Raw genomic sequence first — 23,897 nt, forward strand, 5'->3', positions numbered from 1 at the left:
GCTGGTGAGGCTCAGTGTACTGAGCACAGCCTGCATACCAAAGGGTCACTGGTTCGATTCCCAGTCAGGGCACAGGCCTGGGTTGCGGGCCATGGGGGTGCATGTGAGAGGCAACCACACATGGATGTTCCTCTCCCTCTCTTTCTCCCTCCCTTCCCTTCTCTAAAAAATAAAATATTCAGCAAAGAACTAGTATATAGAATATACAATGAACTCTCTAAATTCCAGTTAGAAAAAAAGAACTTAGAAAATCGGCAAACATGGACACATTTTGCACCAAAGAGGATGTACAGACACACAGCAAACAAGCACATGAAAAGATGGTCAGCATGATTAGCCATCGGGAAAACTCAGATTAAGCCCACAGTGAGACACCCGCACACGCCTGTCGGAATGGCTAAAATAAAGAGTAGTGACGACAAACTTTGGGTGCAGCTTTATCCATAGTGGCCCAAGACGGCAACACCCCGCCGTCCCTCTACGGGGGAACGGTTAAAACCAGGCTCGCTCACGCCCTCAGCCCCACGCAGCAAGGTAGAGAGCCCGCGGCTGAGACACTGCGGCCTGGATGGACCTTCAGAAGCTTAGGCTGAGCGAAAAAGCCACGTCCCCAGGGGTCACAGACTGTGCCGTCCGTTTATAGAACGTGTTCATTTTTATTTATATAATCGACATAGAACATTAGTTTCGGGTGTACACGTGACTCAGTCTTCCTGTCTGTTGTGGAATGATCACCATAGTAAGTCTCGTTAACACCCATCACCTCACGGCTGCACATTCTTTTCTTGTGATGAGAACTTTTAAGACCTACTCTCTTAGCAACTGTCAGACATGCCGTACAGCCTTGTTAACTGGAGTCACCGTGCTGCACATCTCGTTTCGGGGACCTAGGCGTTTTATAGCTGGAAGTTGACGCCTTCGACCCCCTTCGCCCATTTCGCCACCTCCTCCCCTACTCCCCTCACCTTCGGCAGCTACCAGTCTGGTCCCTGTGTTACAGAACCTTCGTGAAATGGCCAGTTTCACAGAAGTGGGCAGATTGGAAGTTGCAGGAAGAAAAGTGTGTGTGGTTGTAAAAGGGACACGAGGGGCCCCTGTGGCTGTGGCCGTTCTGTGTCTTGGCTGTGGTGGCGGACGAATGACCCTGCGCAAGTGTGACTGTGTAGGACTAAACACACAGCAGTGAGTGCAAGTAAAGCCGGGAAATCTGAACAAGGTCGGTGGAAAGACTCTGCCAGAACCCTGGCTCTGAGGAGGCCCTGCAGCTCTGCAAGATCATGTTGCCGGGGGACGCGGGGCTTCAAGGTGCATGGGATGCAGCTGCGTTGTGAGCCTGCAAACATCTCAAAGCAAAGAGTTTAAAGCAAAGAAATGGCCATGTAGTACAATTTCATTTGACAACTGCCATTGAAAAGCCTTGTATGTTACCTGAGCAACAGCGTGTGAGGGGAGGCTGTCAGTCCAGCGTAAGCTGAGAGCAGAGCGCGGTTGAGTCTTCAAAGGCGCGCCCACCTGGCTGTTGTGCTTGTGTCTGTAACTGAGCTCCCTGCTAAGAGCAGCCAGAACCACAGGGACAGCATCCTTCGGTGCTCATCAGTGGGGCAGGTGACACCACTGAGTGAGCATGTGTGCTCTGTGGCCGTCGCATTCAAAGTGGCTGAGTGAGTAGAGCAATGAATCTGCATCAGATTTTGCGTTAAGCTTGAACGTTCCTCCACGAAAATTATTTGGGTGACTCAGAAGCCGCGGCTCTGGGCAACTGGTGACTGGCAGCTTCCTCACGCAATGTGCCCGCTCACGTATCACATTTCGTGCAGTTTTTAGTGAAACATCAAATCACCCAGGTGACTCGGCCCCCCTACAGTCCAGATTTGGTGCCCTGCGACTTCTGGCTTTTCCCCAAAACTGAAGTCACCTTTGAAAGGGAAGAGATTTCAGACGGTCGATGAGATTCAGGAAAATATGACGGGGCACTTGATGGCGACTGGGAGACCTGCGTGAAGTTCCCAGGCGCCAACTTTGAAGGGGACTGAGGTGTCAGTGCCCTGTGTACAATGTTTCTTGTCAACAGATGTCTCTATTTTTCATATTCCATGGCTGGGTACATCCTGGGCAGACCGCGCGTGTGTGTACATTTGTAAGAAGCATCACACACCCCTCAGGGAGTTGTCATCTGCAGCACCCAGGTGGCTCCAGGTGAAAATGCACTTTGCAGAAAAGGCTCCCCTGGGGAACTTCCTCCCGGAGGAGGAGGGGCTGCGTCTCGGGTCTGCAGGTGAGCTCAAGGGGACCGGGAAAGGAGCCCGTCGCCGTGTCACCCGAGGACAGGAAGACAGAGATGGTGACGTTTGGAGATGAGAGCAGGGCCCAGGGCTCCACATGGGGAAGGAGGAGAGCGTTCCAGCTGCCTCTTTGTGGATGTGCATATGGGGATGTGGGGCACACACCAGACAGCCTGTTGTTTTGGTCACAAAGTTCTATTTTGTAGATACTTACCACTTCAATGGAAAACCCAGATATTTTAATCAATAAGCATGTCCTTGGATGAGGATTAAAATAAACAACCCTGACTGTTTGCAGACATCTGCTGGGAGGACACTAGCCTACGCCTGCGGGGAGCATGGGCCTCTCTCCGCGCTGCCTTCCGGACCACGCGCGTCCCCGCAGTGACAACGACGCGTGCTCAGCCTAGGAACTGGGAGGCTCCCGTGACGGGGCGAGTCTCTAGCCCTGCCGGACGAGTGCGGCGCTGTGAAAAGTAACGGAGTCACGGCGTACAAAGCGCGGTTCTTTTTAGCGCTGCGTGGGCGGTGCATCCAATGGGGCGGCCCTGGTTCTTGACGCCCGGTCCTGTTCATGCACCATTGGTCATGTACTTGTTTTCCTTTATGTTGGTTCATTTATAAGATTTGTTTAAATTTGTCTATTTGATGTTCTTTATCAATTGGGAGTTAACATGCATTTTCATAAAACCACTATATTGAATACTTACTTTCTGAACCATTTTTAGCCAATTTAGTAACACCTCAGAACATACTAAAGATCACTGTGCTCACTATATGACTATTAATAATAGAGGAGTATGCATAAGGCCCATTTTAAACACTTTATTTGGATGCTGCTTTATACTTATAACAAATAAAAATTTAAATTGTTGAGAGGTTCTGTTTTGCTTATTTTTTAATTAGCAAATAGCATGCTCTTGTAAAGTCTTTTAGATGGAAAGGACTGCAGCTTACTGTCTTTATAGCAGGAAGGACAAAAATAAAAACATTTCTGACAATGTGCTGATGATATAGGCTGTGTATATGAGGGGAAACCCAAAAACACCCCAGAGTTACCTTGGAGGGCAGGCCCCTTGTAATACAGGCTCCCCCACTAGTGAGTGTTCTAGGAGCCCATCTGTGTCAGTCGGCCAGTTGGCGTGGTTGTGAGAGGCTGCGTTAAGCTCCAGTGAATTTTTCTGAACACTCTTTCAATGCATTTGCCCATTTCACGATGGATGATTTACGAGCGCACCTGCCCCCACCGCACTGAGTGTTCAGCAGTTTTTAACCAGAAGCTGCATGACCCCTGTGCCCCACCCTCCCTGTTCACCCGACCTCACTCTGACTTTTTTGTTCCCTGGATGAAAAAGGTCCTCCAAGGGAAACGTTTTGCCAAAGTGGAAGAGGTAAAACAAAAAACGGTAGGAGCGCTAAAAGGCATCAAAATCGACAGGTTCAAACACTGTTCTGAGAAGTGGAGAAAGTGTCTCAATGAGTGCGCTGCATCCAATGGCGCGTGCTTTGAAGGTGGCCAAAGTTTGAACACGTAGGGATAAATGCACAACTTTTTATAAATAAATTCCGTTTTGGGGGTCCTCCATCATGTATGTACAGACACATAGATACGCTTCTCTATTTGGCCTCTGCATATTTCATGCTGCCACGATACTTTTTATATTCAATACAAAATACCTCTCACATGTAGTGCTATAAGAATACGTTTACTGTTTTTTAGACCACAAGCAGTAGTTTACTTTTCTGAAGGAGTTTTCTGTAGGGAACTGTTTCTCAGAAGTGAATCGGCCGCAGAGAGGCGGCCTCCCCGCCGTCCCTCCCTGTGGTGCCTGCGTGGTCTGTGCTCGGCCCACCCGCTCTGACCCCCCGTCTCCAAGTGCAAAGCTCCCTGAGACTCACACCCCTTGTGCAGGAATTTTGTCTCCTTAGGAAGATCAACCTCATTCTCTGCCTCTTTTTTTTTTTTTTTCTTTCTCTAGAGTGACCCACATCTGGTGGAAGAAGAAAAAAATGTAGTGATCGAATCCAATCAAGTGTATCTCCCAAATTATCGACGACTTTCCATCAAGAAAGGCTCCCGCTCATCCCATAGACACATGGCTCCCCGAGGAGACACGTAAAGGTAACGGCTCTGGGTCCTGCTCCGGGCCCTGTGCAGACACACATGTGGTCCAGTTACCTCGAAATACTTTACTTTGAAAGACCATCAAGGTGGGTTTGTGAATGGCAGGGTTTTGATTTGCCAGAGTGCACAGTGTCCCTTAATTTTAATAAACAAACTCAACATAAAGTCAGATTTTATCCCCTATTTCTAAACATAGACTCACATAGTCTTCTGTTATCCCAGTACATTAACCAGGAGTAATTTCATAGCCATTGTAACAGTCTGTTCACCCTTTGGCAGTTGTCCAGAAGCCCCTTAAAATCTACTTAGGGACACTTTACCTTTAAAGAAATTAATCAGGTCTTTAATGAGGGCCTCATTTGCATAGCCCAAGGTCCTCACAGTTTGCTGTCAGTTACTGTTGATAAACCTCCCTTGGACCCACTGCGAATCTTGGAAATCATGCTCCTTGCACAACTTCATGTTATTAAGGGTTTGTTAAAAGAGTTGTTTAAGCTGTAGTGAACTATGTGTAACGTAAGATTTACTGTTCGATCTGTTTTATGTGTACAGTCCAGTAGTAGCTGTGTGACCGTCACCACCATCCACCCCCAGGCTCTTGTTCCTCTGAAGCTGCCGTTCTTCCCCTTGCACAGCCGCTCTGCACCTCCTACCCGACCTGCGTCCTGCTCTCTGGCACCGTGACTCTGACAGCCTGGGGCCTCGTGTGAGTGGAGTACACGGTGCTTGTCAGTTTGTGACTGACTTATTTCACGTAGTTTGTCTTCAGGTTTCACCGTCATTATTGCATTATTGCATAAAGGGAAGAATAGCCTTCCCTTTAAGGCTGAGTAATAGTCCACTGTGTGTGCAGCCCGCATTTGGTTTATCCTTGGCCCGTCCGTGCAGACTTGGGGCGCTTCCCGCTGCTGGTTTTGTGAACGGCGCTGCTGTGAGCGTGAGTGTGCAGGTCCCTGCTTTCGGGGCGGAGCGGAACCTAGAAGATGAGTTGCTTGATTGTGTGGAATTCTGTTTCTCGTTTTTTAAGGAGTTGCCGCGCTGTTCTCCGTGGTGGCTATACCAGTCTGTAGCTTCACCAGCGACCCACAGGCTTCCAGTTTCTTCACTTCTTCTCCAACACTTGTTTTCCGTTTTGTTTGGTTTTTAACAACAGCCATCCTAATGGACATAAGATGGTGTCTCAAATGGTTTTGATTTGCATTTCCCTCATTAGTGATGTTGAACATCTTTTCATGTGCTTTTTGGCCATTCCTGCCTTCTTTGGGTAACTGTGCCCAAGTCGTTTGCCTTAATTGAGTTGTTTTGTTGTTGTTGTGTTGTAGGGGTTGTTTATATATTCTGGATATTAACCCCTTATCAGATATTGCAAATACTTCCCGCCATTCCATAGTTTGCCTTTTCATTCGGCTGAGAGTGCCCGCCAGTCTACAAAAGGCTTTTGTTTTGCTGTGGCCTCGTTTCTTTTCTTGCCGGAGCTCGTGGTGTCTTAGTCAACAAATCATTGCCAGACCCAGTGCTGTGAAGATGCTCCTCTGTGTTCTCTTCTGGGAGTCTTATAATTTTAGCTCTCATAGAAAGTTATGCTCTGTTTTGAGTTAATTTTTAGTTTTTACATTTCATATAGTATGCGTAGATATCCAGTTTTCCCGCAGCATTTGTTGAAACACTGTTCTCTCCCAATCGGATGCTCTTGGCACCTTGGTGACAGGCCCTGGGCCCAACGAGCCAGGGCTGAGTTCTGGGCTCTGCTCTGCCCGCTGCTCCGATGTCTGTCCCTGGGCCACCACCGCGCCATGCTGATGGCCATGGCCTTGCTGGAAGTTTGGAGACCAGGGGTCGAATACTTGTTCTTCTTCTTCAAGTGTATTTTGGCTTTTGGGGGGTCCCCTGACATTCCATATAAACTTTGGGATGGGCATCTCTGTTTCTGAAAATATGACATTGGGATTTTGATGAGGATTGCGTTCAACCTATAGATCACATGGCAAAATGTCCTAATGAAATAGAAATAGAAGTTTTTTTACTTTACAGTAGTGGATTTCCACATCCAATTTGAACATGGACCATACCTTAAACAATTCGTTCTTTCAGTTTGAAAAAAAATCAGATTTTATTAGATAGTTTTTTCTGAGCCTGATCTGGTAGACAACTAGTCATCACCGAAGAACGCTAAGTACAGAGTTTTATGAAATCCACACTGAGGATGGAGATGTGGGTTCCGACAGCTCCTTAAAGCTGGGCCACCAGCGGGCCGGCCTCCCAGAGCCCCGCCGCCGCGGTCAGCAGGCTGCGCTGCCCCCAGGAGCTGGCCGTTCTCAACGGAAGACCAGCGACAGAGAGGTGGCGGTCGTGAGCGCCTCCCAGGGCCCCTGCCAGCAGTGAGGATGTGGAGAGGCGGGGCTGCCTGCCCGCATCACTGGTGGGCGCTGAGAGCTCTCGGTGCCTGCGCCCTGCCACGTGTGCCGGCGCCGGGCGGCCCAGGCGGCGCAGTGATCGCTCTTCCCAGTTCAGAGGTCAGTAAAGGGAGGCGAGGGGACTGGAGTGACTGTCCTTAGGTGACATGTCAGTAAGTAGCCAAGGTAGTACCGGAGGCAGGTGTAGGTGGTCTACCACAGGATAGAAATGAATTTTATTTTGGGATCCAAATTTTATACAAATTGTTAATTCCAACTAGTCTTCAAATTTCAGTTGTTAATCCAAGTCTATTTCCAAGCTGAATAAAAATATCCAGAAGCTAGCATTACAATAAGATATGACAAAAAATTACTCAGAGAAAAGGCTTTGACAGAGCTGCCTTTGTCTGTCACAGGTGCCAACGAGTAAGTGTGCATTAATCCTTTTTTCATCAGCTCCTCTTTCACCCAACACTTTGCGTATTTTGCGCCAGGGACCCTTCTAGGCTCTGGAGGCACAGAGGCGGAGAAGCTGTGGCCGCTGCCCTGGAGAGAGCCACAGCCTGAACCACCCGGGGCGTGGCCCCTGCAGGCGCCTTCCTCCCAAGCAGGATCTGGGCCTGGCCCTTTTCTGGGCTCCTGCACATCCCCTGCCCTCAAGGAGGCGCTCAGTCCTTCTCGCTGAATCAGCAGATGTCTGGGGGAGACGACTGAGGACACGGAGGAGACCTTTGGGGTCAGAGGTGCCTTTGAAGAGCGGCTAACCCCAGAACTGGGTCTTGAAAGGCTAGCTCACTAGATGGGTACAGCTGGGAATGACTTAAATACCATCCCCAGAGATGGGGAGAATCAAGGCACAGACTTTACGGAAACCAGGCACTTGGTGCATACAGCTGCGTTCTAGGACAGGGGCCTTAACTCCTGGTGACCTCTGCCGAAGCCTGTGGCAGGCTGGACACCTGTGCCCCGCAGCCCTGCTGGGCGGTTCTGCTGTGGGGGCTCCACGCGGACTTGTTTGCCATCTCCATGGTTCCTCCCCAATGGCAGTTAGCTTCTTATCTTCTGTCTTCCCGTTTTTGACGAAAAGATTGTACACCATCTCATTTATAAAGATCTGCCATTATTACTATGTTTGGAGAAGCATATTCTGTTTAAATAACTAGCAACAGCTTCCATGCAGGCTTTTATCATTAAACCTCTTTGCTGGTTTCCACAGTTCCTTCTGCAGGCACTTAGCTGGATTTTTATCAGAGAGAGTCACGTGCTGGGCTTCTGGACCTGCTCCCAAACGGCGGAGGCGCACCCCTCGGTTCAGCGCCGGCGCCCTGCGCGCTGTGCCTGCTGGGGAGGCCGCTGCGCAGTCGGGGGCGGCCCCCCAGCCCCGAGGGGCTGCACAGCCTGGTGCACAGAACTGTCAGAGTGGCCTTCGGCCGTGCTTTTTCCCCCCTTTGGGGAGGAAATAGAATTATCCTCATGAATGTCATTTTCCTTCATCCTGTGGACACATCCTACTTGGACCAGGATGAAAACCGTGTTAGCCCCCGCCTCGCAGGCAGCTTTCACAGCCACTTTAAATCCAGTGCAAAGTTTGTAGGTGGAAACCAATGGGCATTTTTGAGAGCATAATGAATAACATAATACAGCCATGAAAAAGGTGTTAGATTTACACATAGATAATATAGAAGCTAAATGTATAAATCACCCCTAATCAAAATCACTTTCAGAAGATGGCAGTGTTAGTATATGCATTTTTAGTATTGCATTAATAAACAAAACAAGTAAGAAAACCCTATTTGAACGTAGCAGAAACAGGAAGACTTACTAACATTAAAATTAACAAAATACATTAACTAAAAATGGACAAAGGAAGGGTATGGGAAGGCATTTCAGATCCTCTACAAAGAGACTTCACATTAGAAAAGACACTCGCCCTCCTCACACCGTCGATTCAAGTCGATTCAAATCCGAGCGGCAGCGTCACAGCAGGGACCGCCTGTGCGCAGCAGGCCCCCAGCGGGCGACGGCGGCAGGGCGGGGCCGTCCCGGCAGGGCCCGTGGCGCTCAGAGCACGCCCACGGCGCCGCTCGCACTCCTGCTCACACGAGCCACGCCGCGCGTGCGGAGCTGAGGGGCGGCGGCGCCCGGGGGCAAGGCCCCTGCTTCCCCAGACCGGCCCGCGGCCTCGCAGGAGCTGTGCGGCCTCCGCGCGCTGCGGGTGCCTTGGCGTGGTGTCGGGGACGATCCCGGTCAGCGCGCCCAGAGGGTCCTGGTGGGGAGTGGATGGATCACGGCGCGCCTGTCGCAGAAGCGGCGTCTTAGGAGAGTTGGCGATTTTATCATGCATGTTATAGACTCGTTGGTAAGCACAGGATTTTGGAAACAACTGCTGGTCCATAGGACACTGGTCAAATAAATTATGATGTATTCGTGCAATAGAATAGTAAGTATTCTTTCCTGAAATGAGGGAGCTTCTGTAAACCTAGCCCAGCGTAGGCTGTGAAAGGGGAAACCGCGGGGCGGAAACCCACGTGCGTGGCGCTCCCGTGCACGCCCTCAGGAGCGCGCGTGCGCAGACGCTCGGCGCAGCGCCCGCCGGCAGCGCGGGGCGCTCAGCCCGGAGGGTGGAAGACCCTCTGCACAGGGCAGGCGCCTGGGCGCCTCTAGAATGTTGTTTCGTGTGCGTGTGTTCCTCTTCAAAATACTGTCTGTGGCACCAGGTGTTCGTGCGTCAGCCGCTGTGTGGCCCTGAGGCGCCGACCCTGCCCGCGCAGTGCTCCGTGCAAGGCGACAGAGTGGCCCCGGCGAGCCCGGGGACAGCAGAGGGGCGAGGAAAGTCAGTGCCAAGCCCCGAGAGGCCAGGATCTGGGTGGGAGGTGGGGTCCTGGGGGCCCAGGCCTTCCGTGGGTGTCGGGGCAGGAAGTGGAAGACCTGTCTGGAAAGCGGGCGACCTCTAACTTGGGGACACACGTAGCTCACCTGTGTGAGCAGAGGACAGGAAAACGGTGACCGCTGGTTGTTGGGATCGTAATTTAGACCTTTTGCCTGGTCTCCTGCGGAACATTTAAAACTGTGAGGGGAAGCGGATTCCGTCCACAGGAGCCGGAGTTCATCTTCCCTTGCGGATAGCGTGCGTCCCGAGCAGCGGGTGGCAGGCTCTCCGACTCAGCCACCCTGGCGGCCCTGCTCCTCGCCCCCTGCCTGCGGCTCTGCGCGGGCTCCAAGCCGCTGTCTCAGCGCCTCCAGGAAGGGCGCGGCCCCGGCGCCCCGCCCGCCGCGGTGCAGTGACGGATGGGGGCGGTCTCCGTCATTTCACGGGAGATTTACGCGCCGAACTCTCATTAGCGCTACCGGCAGCTTCTTGCATAAATCTTCTGTGTGGGAAGGGAGGAAAAAACCCGTTTTCTTTCATTCTTTTCCAGCTTTCTTGCTCAGGGCAGCTTGCCTGGGTCTGGGGGCTGGCTTTGGTGTGTCACCGCGTGCCTTAATTTACATGGAAATGGACCGTGACCAGGGCTCTTAACTCGCAGGTGTGAACACCACCTACTTGTGCCATCATTCTTGAAAGCACAGAGATCCAGTCAGTGCAGCCGATCCCACAGATTTCCGTGTGTCATTGTACCTGCTGTGAATGTCATCTGCTCAGTGATAACAGGGCTCGCGGCCCAAAACAGAGGTGGGGGCACAGGGGCCGGGACACTGCGTCCTTGTTGCAGACTGAATTATCCCTGAAGCGGCCACAGGCACCGGTCCTTTAAGTGCCAGCCTGTGCAGGGAGCTGGGGCCCCGCCGAGCGTGGGTCCCTGGGTATTAGCAGTGTGCGTGTGTTAGCCCCTTTCCTGCAGGCCACTGGGAGTGCCCAGCCCGGCGCCCCTTCGCCTGCCTCTGCGGGGTGGAAGCTGGCACTTCGCAGGGCCTGCGGGAGGAGCCCGCAGAGAGTGTGCGGCGCCTCAGAACCCTGCAGCCGACCGGCCTGGCGCCCCGGAGGCTGCCCCTGGGGGGACTTAGAGAACGAAGAGTGAGAGGCAGGACCAGAACTCAGACGTGAGCGAGAGAGGCTCCGGGACGGAGCGGGGGGCCTCGGGGCCCCCGGGGAGCGGGCTCCGGCTGGTCTCCCAGCGCAGGGGGGGCGCGGGGAGCACGGGGGGCAGGGCGGGCCTCTTCTGTTCCTGCCCGGGGCGGTCGTCCCTCAGAAGGTGGGGGCAAGTCCGTGGCATCCCGCTGTGATCCGACATCAGCTGTCGGTGACACGTCAGAACAGGGCTTCTCAGGGAAAAGAGGGAGCGGTGTCGCTAACGCGATTTAGACGGAGCTCTGTACCCTTGAGCGCAGAGGTCGTTTAACTGCTTAGTACAATGGAATTGGTATCACACGGAATGTTTTTGCTTGTCTTCCCTCAGCGTTCTTCATACTCAACCCAAAGGCGCAGTTCTGTGCTCTAGAAAACAAAACCTGCCAACGAGACGGGCACGCGCACCAGGCGCACGGGGGCCTGGAGGGAGGCGGAGGCTGCGGGCCACCCCGAGGACGGGAGTGTGGGCGGCGCACCCCTGCACCTCAGTCAGGGCCACCGGGGGGGCCGAAGGACGGGGGTGCTTGCTAGGGAGGGTCTGGGCGAGACCCAGCTCGCACGTCTCACGGGGAAGCCATCTGCTTGAGCTGCGAGCTGGAGGCACTAGCAGCCCTCCCCTCCTTCCAGAGGGCTCCCAGGGACGGCCCCAGGGACGGCCCCAGGGACGGCCCCAGGGACGTGTCGCTGCATCCACGGAGGGCAGGCCCGGGGGCCCGGTGGCCGCACTGCCCACAGGCCCCGCTGCAGGGAGGGGCGCCCCAGCTCTCCGCCCTGGAGTGTGAGGAGCTGCTTGCAACCTGGGGTGTCCTCGGGTTTGGTCCAGGAAACATCTGATAGGAGACAGAGGACGCCGTTGTGAACAGCCTGGAGAGTTAATGTTCGGGGAAGAGTGACCGTGGAGAAGCCAGTTAGGAGGCGGTTCCATCCGTCAGGTGAGGTGATGCGGTGTGGACGGAGGTGTGTCATTCCAGAAGAAAATGACTTCGTGGGTGTTTTGGAGATTAAGTCATGAAGACTTGCCGATGCGGGGATTGAAAGGAAGGGAGGCTTAGTGGTGCCCCTCAGTTTCCGAGACGAGCGACTGGATGGCGGGGCCGCGTTGCTGGGGCCAGCAGGACACGGGACAGAGACTCTGGGCGGAAGCTGGGGTCCCCTTCTGGACCTGCCCTGTTCGGAGTCTACCTAGGTACCCGCGCCGGTTTCCCTCAGTTCCTAGGACTTTGAAAAACACCGTAAGAGAACTCGACCGTTTAATCCTCCTTCCTCATTTTAAAATGAGAGAAATGAGTGACTTGTCCACAGTCATGAAGCTGCTTAGGCCACACCCCCGACCAGGCCAGGGCCCCTGCCCCCCGGCATGCGCTCGCTGTGTAGGTTCTAAGAACATAAGTGTGTGGGTCGCTCAGAAGGAAGCCTTCTCTGCGTAGCCCTCCTTAGCGCCACAGGACTGTCACCGTGACGTCCCGGGGCACCGGGGCACGGAGTCACAGTGCCCCAGCCGGCTGCTGCGGCTGCTCCAGGCTCAGGCCTTCAGATGATTCTGAGGGCGGACAAAGAGCCAGGGCAGCCTGTCATCTCTGGGGGGTGGTCCCAGAGTCCCCTACTACGTATCATCTCTGTTGGAATTTGATGACCTAAAACCAGACTTCTTTAGCAAGATGAAACTTAGAATTTAAAAAACACTGATTCCTGATATCACATTCAAATATTGAAAAATGAGGCTAATTCTCTCTTGATGTCAACGTGCTTCTCAACCCGCAGCTCTGTAAGCAGACTGACCTGGCCCCCGGAGCCGGGGGGAGCCCGCGAGTCGGGGAGCCCCGGGGCCTGCCCTCGAGCGCCGCCTCCCGCCTGCCCGGGCGCCCTGTGGCCGCGGGAGACGCCCCGGACCTCTGGCCAGTCCTCGCCTTTCCCACGTGATGCTCCGTGCTGAGAGCCTCTCCCAGGCCCTAACCCGTGCACTTCAGTGTCACCGCTGCCGTGAAGGCACAGAGACACTGGTGAGCTGAGGTCCCGGAGCACTGGAGCTCAGTGACGTCGGCAAGCCCAGTCTCCAGATTTATGAAAAGTCAGTGTTAATTTGTAAAACTCAAGGCCTGTTCCGTTGGAATTTATAGATGTGCCATGTATTAGAGCTGGTGATGAAAAGTACACAGTTTCAGAAGGTAAGTCATACAGACACTTAATACAATACAAAATAGTAAGACATCACGGTGTCCTCACAACGTGAGAGACTGGAAATCAATGCTTCTATCAGAAACCAATAAGGACTTTGTAAATCTGATTTACTGCTGGAAAGAGAACACACGTGCATCAAGTGTACGTAATAAGCACCAGATGGCACAGTCCCCGGGGGGGCTGTCCCTCAGGGGCGCAGCTCAAGGTCCCCCAGCAGCAACTGGAATGACCCAGAGGTCCCCGTGCTCCGACTGCGTCCTCGCTCCTCGCAGGGACGTCTTTCCAAATCCACCTGCCCTCCCCTCACTGCACGCAGAGAAATCTGCATTTCCACTCCCGAATCATGTCTGAAGAGGTACATTCAGCTTACAGATGCATTTCTAAAAATAAAGCTAAAAATACATTGACATATTTTCTTAAATTACAGTTAAGTCGAATGCTCTCTCTTACTCATTTTCATGAATCTTTCGCACCCATAACAATAGCTAGCAAATAGTAGGCACTCGATCTGTGCTTATAGAATAAAAGAATCCGTGATTGAATGAGCAAGTGAATGACAGGTGAGAATCAGATGCATAGGAGACAGAAGATGGGTCTGTGCACTTCAGAGCCCGTGGCATCGTGCCTGAGCTAATTGTTGGTGCGACTGGTTCTCTACCAGAAGATAATTGGTTCCTGGCAACCTTTGTCTCTACCAAGGAAGAAGTAACTTAAAGTATCAAATATGCAGATAAACATGGGTAAGCATTAGCTAAAACAATAAGGCCTGGCGAGATGGCATGTGTTTATTTTGTATAGTCTTAGACATAAAAATACGTAGTTGGTCAATATATATCCTGACGCACAAGCAATTGTCAAATGTCAGTGCTTTGTATTGTAAATTATATGCAAACTCTTCAATTAGCAGTTTTGAAGATAATTTGTTAGATTTCTTTATAATGAAATATAACCTGGGTTATTTCACGCGCGTAAATGTAATTCCAACTCTAGATCACACTGGGTCCTGATGAGAGCCGCTGTGGCCGAGCTGTGACCTGTGTACGTATGCGGTGTCTGCCCCATACACGCACCTATGAACGGGCACGGCTGTGCCCGCCAGCCCTTGTGTGCTCCCTGTCACCGCATGGCAGAACGCCTGCCCTGTGCGACAGCCGCTCTGCACAAAGCCCCCTCTCCCTGTGGTGCACTCAGAACAGGTTGCTGAATACGTAGAAGCTTCTGTAAAATTCTAAAGTATTAGAGGTAGAAAGAACTTTAAAAAGCATCCATTCCAGTGCCCCACTTTATAGATAAGGAAACTGGGGTTCAAGGGAGACTTGCCGAAAAAGACCCCAGTTAGTCACCCTCCTCGCAGAGGTGCCCCTGACACCCCATTTTTCTGGTTTGGATGCCCCTCATTCCAGGCCCCTTAAACACCAGTTGTTGGCAGTGTGTTTTAGTCCCTCCCATTGGACTGTAGGGTCCTGGAAGGTTAAGGGCTTCGTCCTGTGTTCCGAGTGGCCGAGGGCCCGCCCCACACGAGGCGCTCGGGGAGAGTCGCCGGACAGAGAAGGGAGGCTCCGCGTCTCCGCACGGAGCCGGGCCTTCGTGCTTAGCCATCCGCCTGATACGAGCGTATTTGGGAATCTTTATACTAACATTTTTTTAAATTATACACAAACTATTAATCAAAAGAGATTTCTCTGAAGCATAGACTTGGATACAATCTGCCATGCCTGTGGTCTCATCTGACCTTTTGTTCCTTTTCCTGCTCTCGGTGACGGCACAGATTTACAGCCTCCCTTTATATTTTTACCACTTTCTGAGCTTCCCCGTGATTTGGCCTGTGGACCCATCATTCAGTCTCGCCAGTTCTGCCACGCGAGTTGTAGTCGCGTCGCTGCCCCAGCACGGCGGCCACGTCTGGGCTGGGGCGCCCTGCTCCGCTCCCTCCTCCTCTCCCTCGGCAGCGGCGGCCAGGCCCAGGGCCAGCACCGCGTGTCCTCAGAGCGCGCGCCATCTCGGCTGAGCGAGTGTGGGAGGCAGAGCCGCCACGCTCGGGGCTGCGCGCTGCAGTGGACCGATGGCTGTGTCTCCTCATGGCACCTCGTATTGGGGCCCCAAATGGGGGAGGGCCAGGGTCTGCAAGGCGGTGAGTAGGCAGTGAGGAGTCGCCAGGCAGAAACAGGCATGTCCCTGTTTCGTGCTTCTGTCTCTCCCGGCTTTAGCTCCCAGGCCCGAGGTAGTTGTCCCCAGCGGCAGTGCATCGGGGCCTCTCTGTGGGAGTCAGGGGCACCGGGCCCGTCTCCTTGGCCCGTCGTGTGGGGCATCTCGGCACCCCTCTCTTGGTCCGGCGGTGAGGCTTGGAGGTGTCACACATGTGGCCGCCGCCACCCTGCCGTCGGGAGCACGGGCTGGCCAGATGGAGCCCTTTGCTGACTTGGACTCATTGAGCCCAGCTCCAAGGGTGTTGGTTGGTTATTTTATCTTACTGTTCTTGTAAGTTACATTATTTCTTGTGTTTCTACTGTATTACCATAATCAATTCACATTAGACAGCTACTTTTGGCCATTTAATCTTAACAATACTGTTTTACAAGTTGACTTAGTTCACCAAAGCCTAGTTAGTGTGCCTTCCACACCAATGGAGAACGTTCTGCTCGTTGTCACTGCCCTTCTGTACCTCTCCCCAGCCAAATACCCCTTTAAAGGGCCTGGGGCAGTTTATTCGTGGCGCTGCGGAGGCTCTCCCCAGCAGTGCAGGAGTCGTGGGTGTGTCACCTTCTTTCGGGCTGGCACAGACACGGCGTAGTCTCTGTGCAGTGTTGCCCCACTGGACCAAGCAGCGCTGCACGGCTTTGACTCCACCCAGGATGGGCCCCTCCCTCCTGGGGGCTGGTCCCCAGCCTCCCCACGAGTCCCGCGCTGATGCAAAGTCTCCCAGTGGAGGGGGGCATCAGCTGTCCTCTCAGGTGCCTGGCCTGGCGCCAGGAGGGCCGACACCCTTGACAAGGCCGGGCAGGACCGGCAGCACCCCGCAATCCCCTGTGCGCCCCTCGCAGCTTCTCTCCTGGGACGGCGGGGGAGGGTGTGAAAAGGCGCGACGTGCTTCGCGCCGTTCTCCTCGCTGGCGTGTCCCTGTTTCGGTCTCTGGGTCTCGGTGCTCCGTGGTTCTGACCGGGCCTCTGCGCTCCGAACCGCTGCAGCCGGCCTGTGGGTTGGCAGTAAGGTGGGTGCCTGTGGGCACAGCCACCAGAGGGAGCTGGGGGGAGGTGTGAGCTGGGGCGGTCAGCACGGCGTCCTCCCAGGGCAGCGCGGCACAACGGAGGCGCCCGCTCTGCCCGGCCTCAGGGGCTGCAGAGGCTGATGGGCTGCCGAGCGGCGTCGGGCCCTGGTACCTGGGGGGTGCGGGGGGACGCCAACCTCCAGCGTCAGTCCCCCCCCCACAGGTGGCCGGTGAGGGTGCGAGGCTGCTTTGTCACTGAGACTCGGAGGTTCGGTGGGTGGCAGGAAGTCCACTGGGCAGGGTCCCTCACGTGGGCTGTGCTGGCCTGCTCCCCGCCCCCTTCTGCTTCCTGGCCATGGCCAGGTGCCTGGCTCTCTGGGCCCCGCCCTGTCCTCCCGAAGGTGAGGGCCCATCCGTGAGCCCTGCTCCGACCTTGTCAGGAGAAGCGGATCAGAGGTGATCTCCCTGCGACAAGCAAAAGCTCGTCCAGATGGACAGAGGGCGTGTGTGGTGGGGGCAGTGCCACCCCTGCCGTGGGGGTCGTACAATGGGGCCGGAAGTCAGTGCTGAACGCCTGGCACCGACCGGAGCTTGTCCTGGGCTGGGTGCTGTGGTGGAGGAGGGCTCGCTGGGGGCCCTGCCGCCTGTATCCTCGTCAGGCATGGGATCGATTGGTTAGATCTCTGCTTTGTTTTGTGGATCTTGTTCTGAATATTGGGTTTGGACATAGTTAATTATCATAGGTCACACACACTATCATCTTAAAAAAATGTATCCCGTGTACAGGTTTGGGGACTGGGGTGCCCTGAACACTGCATGTAGATGTATGCGAACGCATGCTGATGCGCCGTGCGTGAAGCGGCACCTGCCGGCATCGCAGGTCAGTCCACCGGGGAGCCTGCGCGCTGCTGCGGCGCCCGTGTGTCCCCGCACGGAACACAGGCAGGCGCCTTTTCTCACCTTCCCTCAGCGCTCCCCAGACTGGTCCTGTCGGCGTGAGCGCGGTCGCTGGGGCGTGTCCACATCGCCTCGGCCTTTCTCTGTGGAGCTTGGTCCAGACGTTTCCTCCAGGTGCTGGCTTTTAAGTTGGTTCCAACTCAGCGAGCACCACTGGGCGCTTTTCGGGTGACACTGAACCAGAGATTTGTGTCCCAGGACCCAGCGGTCGGCCGAGCAGAATGACCACGCAGGTGGGACGAGGACCCCAGGCACGCGGACGGCCCCAGGGCCCTGCTGAGCCCAGGGGGTGCAGAAGGACAGTGGCTGACAGGGGAGCGAGTGAAAACGGAGCGGCCAGGACCCCCACTCCTCACCGCGCTTCCTCCAGGGTGCCCGAGCTTCCGTCCACGCGTGTGTGCCGGCTCCCTGTGTGAGGGCTAAAAACAAACAAACAGCTCCTGCCGTGAAAACCACCATCGTGCACTGCGTGGGTTGGACTCTAGTGGAGACTTGGACGCAGACCCAACCGAAGCTGACGTGTGGCCGGACGCCGACCTGGACGACCCAGCCTCAGGGAGCTCCAGTGGGACCGGGAACACGGTGTGCAGGGGACGCGCGAGTCATCTCAGGGCTGCCGTGGGAAGCCTCTGGCCTTGCAGCTGACGGGACAGGAGAGGAGGGACGGCAAGGGCCCGTGATGACTCCTGCCGGCGGAAGGGGACAGCGCGGTGACCGCCAGCCGCCCGGGCGGGGGCGGGGCGGCACGGCAGGTACCGGAAACGGGGAGGTTTGATGAAAAACAGGTTTGGAGGCAAAGCTTTATGAGTTGTTTAATTAGAGGTAAAACTTAAATTCATGCAGCGAACAAAATTACCAAGAATGAAAGTAGAGCCTCAGGAATGGAATTTCGGGAACATCTTTATTTGGGGGGAGAGGGAGCAGCTGGAGAACGAGGAGGCGGATTGCACCCGCCACGGGAAAAGCAGCGCCAGGTGCCTGGAGGGAGCGGCAGGACCGCAGTCCTGGGCTGGGGGCGGGGGCGCCTTTTGGTGACATAATTTTAGTACAAGCAGTGGCGCAAGGTGGATACAATATGCCAGTTTTGGGATGATAGTCAAAATCAAAAAATTCAGAATTATTTCAAATTAGCATTTGTTTAGAGAGAAGTATTGTATTTTGAAATCAATGTGAAACATCTTCTCAGAAGAGAGTCCAAGTTTCCCAGGTATAAGGAAAGCAAGCAGACAAGAAAAATTTTGCCCCAAGATTTTGTTTTAACTGAGGGACTTTAAATCAGGCAGTTTTAAAGGGACTTCGTACAGTGCATCACGTTTTTTGTTTTTGTTTTTTAATCCTCACCCAAAGTTATGTTGTTGATTTTAGAGAGAGAGAGAGATGAAGGGAGACAGAGGAAGGAAGCATCGATAGGTTGTCCCTCGTACTTGCCCCAGCTGGGCCTAGTTATGCGCCTTGACCGGGAGTCCGACCCACCGACCTCTGGTGCAGGGACAGTGCTCCGCCCCCCGACCCACCCGGCCAGGGCTCCCAGGCCACGTTGGGTCTTACCCCGCTTCATACTTCTCCTCACAGGGAGACTTCACCTCGGGAAATGCGTTCCATCCTCCCATGTTGATTTGATTTGAAAGTCTGCAGTTGAAAGCCTGCGTCGCCGTAGTCACCATGACTCTGGCCGCTTCTCCCTCTCGGAGGCCGGTTGCCCGGGACTGGAGCTCCCAGGAGGGGCGCTGGCCAGGCAGCCTTTCAGGTTCCTTTCCACCCGGCCCCTGTGCTCCATGCTGTGTGGACCAACGGACAGAGCAGGCAGGGGCCACGTCCCCCTTCCTCCATGGCAAGGGGGCGGGGGGCCGGGTGCCACTGCTGCCGGTCCTCTGAGCCAGGGCCTGGGCCGCCCCCCGCCCCAAAGCAGCCCCTGCCCCCGCGGGAGAGGGCTCACACCGGCGTCAGCTGGGGAGGGGCAGGGCAGGCCGTCCACACGGACTTTGGATGGAGGTCAGGGCACTCGGGGCGCAGACAGGTCTTCAAGAGTGGGCTGCGCGCAGATGGTGTCCAGGCAGCCCCGGCCAGATGCGCCCTTTCTGTCAGGGCCGGCTGAGCACACGGTTGGGGGAGCCGGCTCGCGGCCTTCTCAGGGTGTGGGCTGTGCTGTGGGAGGCGGCGGCTGTCCAGGGCCTTGAGCCTCCGCTGAGGGCCCAGTGGGCACGGGCATGCGTCCACCTCCTGCCTCGGCCTGGCAGCCCTGCACTGTCCGGCAGGCCCCTCCCGTTCCCAGGCCGTGTCCTGCACCTCTTCCTCCCGCCGTGCACAATAGCTGGCGCACTTCCTGCCGTCTTCCTAATCAGCGTCCTCTGTCCTTCGCTCTGACACCCATGACCTCGTCACAGAGGTCAGATGCAGGAGTGTTCACAGACCTGTGTCCCCCTGGAACCCCAGCTGCGATGGTCTGGGTTCTCCTCAGTCGGCGGAGCCTCAGGCAGGTACCCGAGGGAGTATGCAAAAGAGAAACGTGAGCACTGGTGTCCCCCGGACCGCTGACCATCGGTCAATTCCACCTTTTCCAGGGACAGCTGGAGAGTTTGCTGGGCACCGAAAGTGCCCCTCAGCCTGCAAGGCCTCAAGCTTGGCAGCAGTTATGACCTTTGACCTCCAGCTCCATCCAAATGAAAAGCCTCCAAAAGAGGCTGTTCTCAGTGGCTTTGAAGTAAGAGCCAGGCATGGGGCGAGGAGGGTCCTGGTGGTGCTGAGGCCCTTCTCCCCAAGCCCCATGGAGGCATGTCCCCCGCCGACTCACGGGGCAGGGCCGCTGCGGGGGAAGGCAAGACCTGGAGGGCCATGCGCTTGCTCAGGCCACTGGGGCAGCAGAGTGCCATTGCCTCACAGCTGGGGGGTGGGGATCCCCATCCAATGCCAGGGGGCTGCATGGGCAGCTCCTCCCAGGCTGAGAGCGAGCCTCTCTGTCCCCGCCTGTCCAGCATCCGTGGGTCCCAGGTGGTCTCCGGCATTCCTTGGCTCGTGGACACGTCACCCGCTCTTCGTGTGCTGGTCAGAGTGTGCTTCCCTGCCTGTGCGTCTTGTCCCAATGCCCCTCTAGAAGCACGCCCACCATGTTGGGCGAGGGTCCACCCGGTTCTGTGGGCCTCCGCCGGCTTTTTTTATCTGCAGTGACCCGGTTTTGGTCACACTCTGGGTCCTGGGGTTAGGACTTCAGCATGAGTTTATATGGGACACACACAGCTGTACCCATAACAGGCTCAGTGGCCAGTGTTTACAGACATGCTGGTGGCCGCCTGTCACGGGACAGGAGACATGTCCTACCGTGGCCATGGAGCTGCCCCCCCAGGTGACGATGGTGAGAGTGACCTGGCATGGAAACGACGTTGGTGCACTGCCTCTGCCTACTTGTTCCCGATCATGGGAATACTTTCAGATAAAATGTCGCTGTCACTATTGGTCACACATGGGTGGGTGATCCATCTTCTATCACATTTGACCAATGTGACCGTGTCAGCTTGCAGGCTGAAAAATGGCACTTTTGGATGGATAAGCAAGGACGAAGGTTGGCCTCATGCATCAATACTGCGTAGCATCCTGACCCCGGAGAAGGTCTAAGGACAGCCAAGAGGAAAACAAAAGACTGAACTGCTTCTCCGCACGTGTTCTACTGCCTTGTCCCTGGTTGAAATTTTCTTTTTATGCGAAAACTATTTAAAATGAATGCTATGGAACTCTGAGTCCCACAAAGAAAAACTACTCTCCTGTAAAGGGTGTTTACATTTATGTGAGAAGATGGCAACAAACTGAGAGCTTAAACTGCCGTTTATCAGACCCCTTGGAGGCGGGTGCTTTTGAGAGCAGGACCCCAGCTTGGACCCGCAAACCCTCCTGATTTCCAGATGGAACAAACCAGACTGGGCACAAGGGGCCGGTTGAAATGCTGATCGGATCACTTGCCCCTGCCCCTACAAAAACCCTTTGCGAACCCCCTGCCACACTCAGATAAACCGGGACCCCATTGTGCGTCATCGGACGCCTGTGGCAGTGTGCCCCTGCCCTTTGTCCTCTGCCAAAACCTCTCTCTCCCGGGCCTGGGCATTTGCTGCATCCTCAGCCTGGAAAGTTCTTCGCTGCTTCTCGCTCAGGCAGCCGTCTCTTCTTTCAGACAGAACCCAGGCGTCCTCTGGAGAACAGGCACGTCGCGGACCGCCTGAAGCAGCCCCTCCTGCGCCGCCCGCGCGCCGGTGGCCAGCGCCTTGCAGGTGTTCGCCTGTTTGCTCCTGTTGGTCTGTCCTCACTTGGACTGTGCCGGTCGCTGAGTCCAGTCCAGGACGAGGGGGCGCTCACCTGTCCCACTGCAGGTGGGGTCTTCGTCCGGAGGGCGGAAGCAGGGTCCCACAGGACATCTGCCACATAAACGAGAGCTGTTTGTGAGTGTCTGCTCCCTTCCGAGTAGGCAAGCCCTCTCGTTACGGGTCACAGCAGTGGCAGACAGCGAGCTCTGCGGGGCGAGGCTGTGCCAGGGCCCAGCTGCAGGTACAGGACGACTTGTGAACAAAGCTGAGGGCTGGCGACAGACGGAGGGAAGAATCTGCTGCGGGTTCAGTGGGAACAGAATGAATGTCAGCAATGCGCAGCCAAGGCCCCAGGCACACACAGTCAGTACGGTCGAAGAAGAGCCAGGGGGAACGGCGGCAAGAGCAGTAGGTCCCACCTGGGGCCTGTGAGACCCGCGGGTGCGCCCAGACGGACGGGGCACCATCCCAGCTGGGAATCCCTGTGTGTTCCCCCCGCTGCCTGGGCCACTTTGAGGGGGCTGCCTGTTGGCATCTGTTAAATCCTAAATGTTGAGAAACCCATGTACCTGTGTTTGAGGGGAAGACACCAGCGAGAATGTTCACAAGGGCAGAATTTGTGCAGAAAAAACAGGAAACAACTTGAATTTTTGCTGAGACATTTGATAGTCTCATCAGGCATAGCCTGTTGTGGAATAATGACCACCAATTACGAAATTCAAAGTGGCGTTTATTACTCTCGCATAGAAATGCTTCCAGCTCTAATTGAAAACGGGTTGTAGAAGATGGTGACACGTAACAGCGCTTGTGTTCACAGGGCAGCCATCCCATGTCTTCACACACGCAGTGACACCAGTGGCATTGATATGACTTGTGCGTGAGTTTGTGTGTGCACGTGTTTACATGGCATAAAAGTCGCAACAGATAGCAACGACACTGCTCGCAGGCCAGCCCCCCGGGGAGGGTGTGGGCGGGGCCCCGGGCCCTCCTTGCTGAGATGTGCTCGCACCAGGTCCGAGTGGTGGCCTCGGGCGCCGGGCTGGGCAGAGGTCTGTCCTTGGGTCTGAGTGAACGGGGCCTGTTACTTCATTTGCCTGTCTCCAAATCCATTTCTTTGTGAGAAACGGAGGTAATAGAGCTTACGTGGTGTGGAAGTCAGCATCAAACACTAGATTAAAATAAGTTGGTATTTTAAACCAAGTCAAAGTTCATCCCCTCCACCCGTCCAACCAACAAGTCCCCCCAGCCCCGGGCTGCGTCCTTCCACTGGGGCTCAGGCTCCTGCGCAGACTAAACGCGGTCGCTGTGAGAGCCTGCGCGCCTCCCCACGCCTCCCCTGCAGCCCGTGGGTCCGCCTGGGGGGACAGGGCGGGCGTCCCGTCGACAGCCTGTGAGCAGGATGGTCCATCCTCCGGGGCTGGGGGCAGAGAGGCCGCCGGCTCTGGAAGGACGTCACGCTCCAGCCTTCTTCCTCCTCCTAAGGGTTTGAGGGACAAACGTTTCCTCAGCCGCTTGGTGTTGTATAGCACGCAAGCGCAGCGAGGGGTGTGGGGCTGGAGGGGGTGTCTGCCCCTCGGGGGTCAGGCTGGCCCTGCACGTGAAGTCAGAGCTGCGGCATGTCTGCTCCTGAGACCCCTGCATTGAAATGCGACTGCCCCTGTCCCAGACCGGCAGCCACAACACAGCTAGGGACAGGCTTAGGTCTAACTTCCGTTTTCTGCCAAAATTAAGTCCTCTTCACTGGGAAGTTGAGTAGAGCAAAACAAAAATCTCCAGTCTCGTCGTTCAGCCGCCATTATTAAAGACAGCTAGTCTCGTTAGTGATGTGTCCTTTTATCCTGAGAACTGGGTATTAGCCAGGGTGTGTATTGAATGTTTGGAGGCCGTCTCGAGAACAGCAGCACTGTCCGCGCCACGGGTGACTTAGGAGTGTTGCGCGACGAGGGGAGGTCCGCAGGCTGGGGCGCGCATGCTCCTGCCCCGTCGCAGCACAGGCACCACCGACAGCCGTGGTGCAAAAGGCAGTGATTATTCCTTGGCCGCTGCTTCACGCCCTTGTGTGTTTTTGCTTATAAGCGTAATATAATTACAGTTTTGCAACCTAATGTTTGTTTCAAAATTGTATCAAAGACACCTAAAATATTGCTGCAGTCTTCATAATTCCTCGTTTTACCCTGGAAAAGGGCTTATTTGATGGGCAAGGGTTGTGAACTGCGTGTCTGTGCGGTCCCTCACTGACCGCACCCCACAGCCTCCCGGGCAGCGATCGCTGCCCCACATGGAAAGGGGACCCGGGACGCAGAGCAGTTGGTACTCCTGAGACCGAGGAACCGGCTGGCACTGGTCAGGCCCGGACTCAAGCCCGCTGGGCCCGAACGGGCAGCCCTGCCGACCACGGC

General features: G+C 55.2%; 1 protein-coding gene across 1 annotated transcript in view; it reads left to right on the forward strand.

The window, feature by feature from the left end:
* Positions 1–23,897, forward strand: part of MYT1L (myelin transcription factor 1 like) — a 205,371-nt gene that overhangs the window by 65,790 nt on the left and 115,684 nt on the right. Inside the window, exon 2 of the mRNA XM_054570031.1 lies at positions 4,262–4,404. The gene's annotated coding sequence lies outside the window, so the exon portion shown is untranslated. The remainder of the gene's footprint in view (positions 1–4,261; positions 4,405–23,897) is intronic.

Source organism: Pteronotus mesoamericanus, unplaced genomic scaffold (assembly GCF_021234165.1).
Source record: "Pteronotus mesoamericanus isolate MK-2021 breed Mesoamerican mustached bat unplaced genomic scaffold, CSHL_Meso_final contig_101, whole genome shotgun sequence".
NCBI lineage: Eukaryota > Metazoa > Chordata > Mammalia > Chiroptera > Mormoopidae > Pteronotus > Pteronotus mesoamericanus.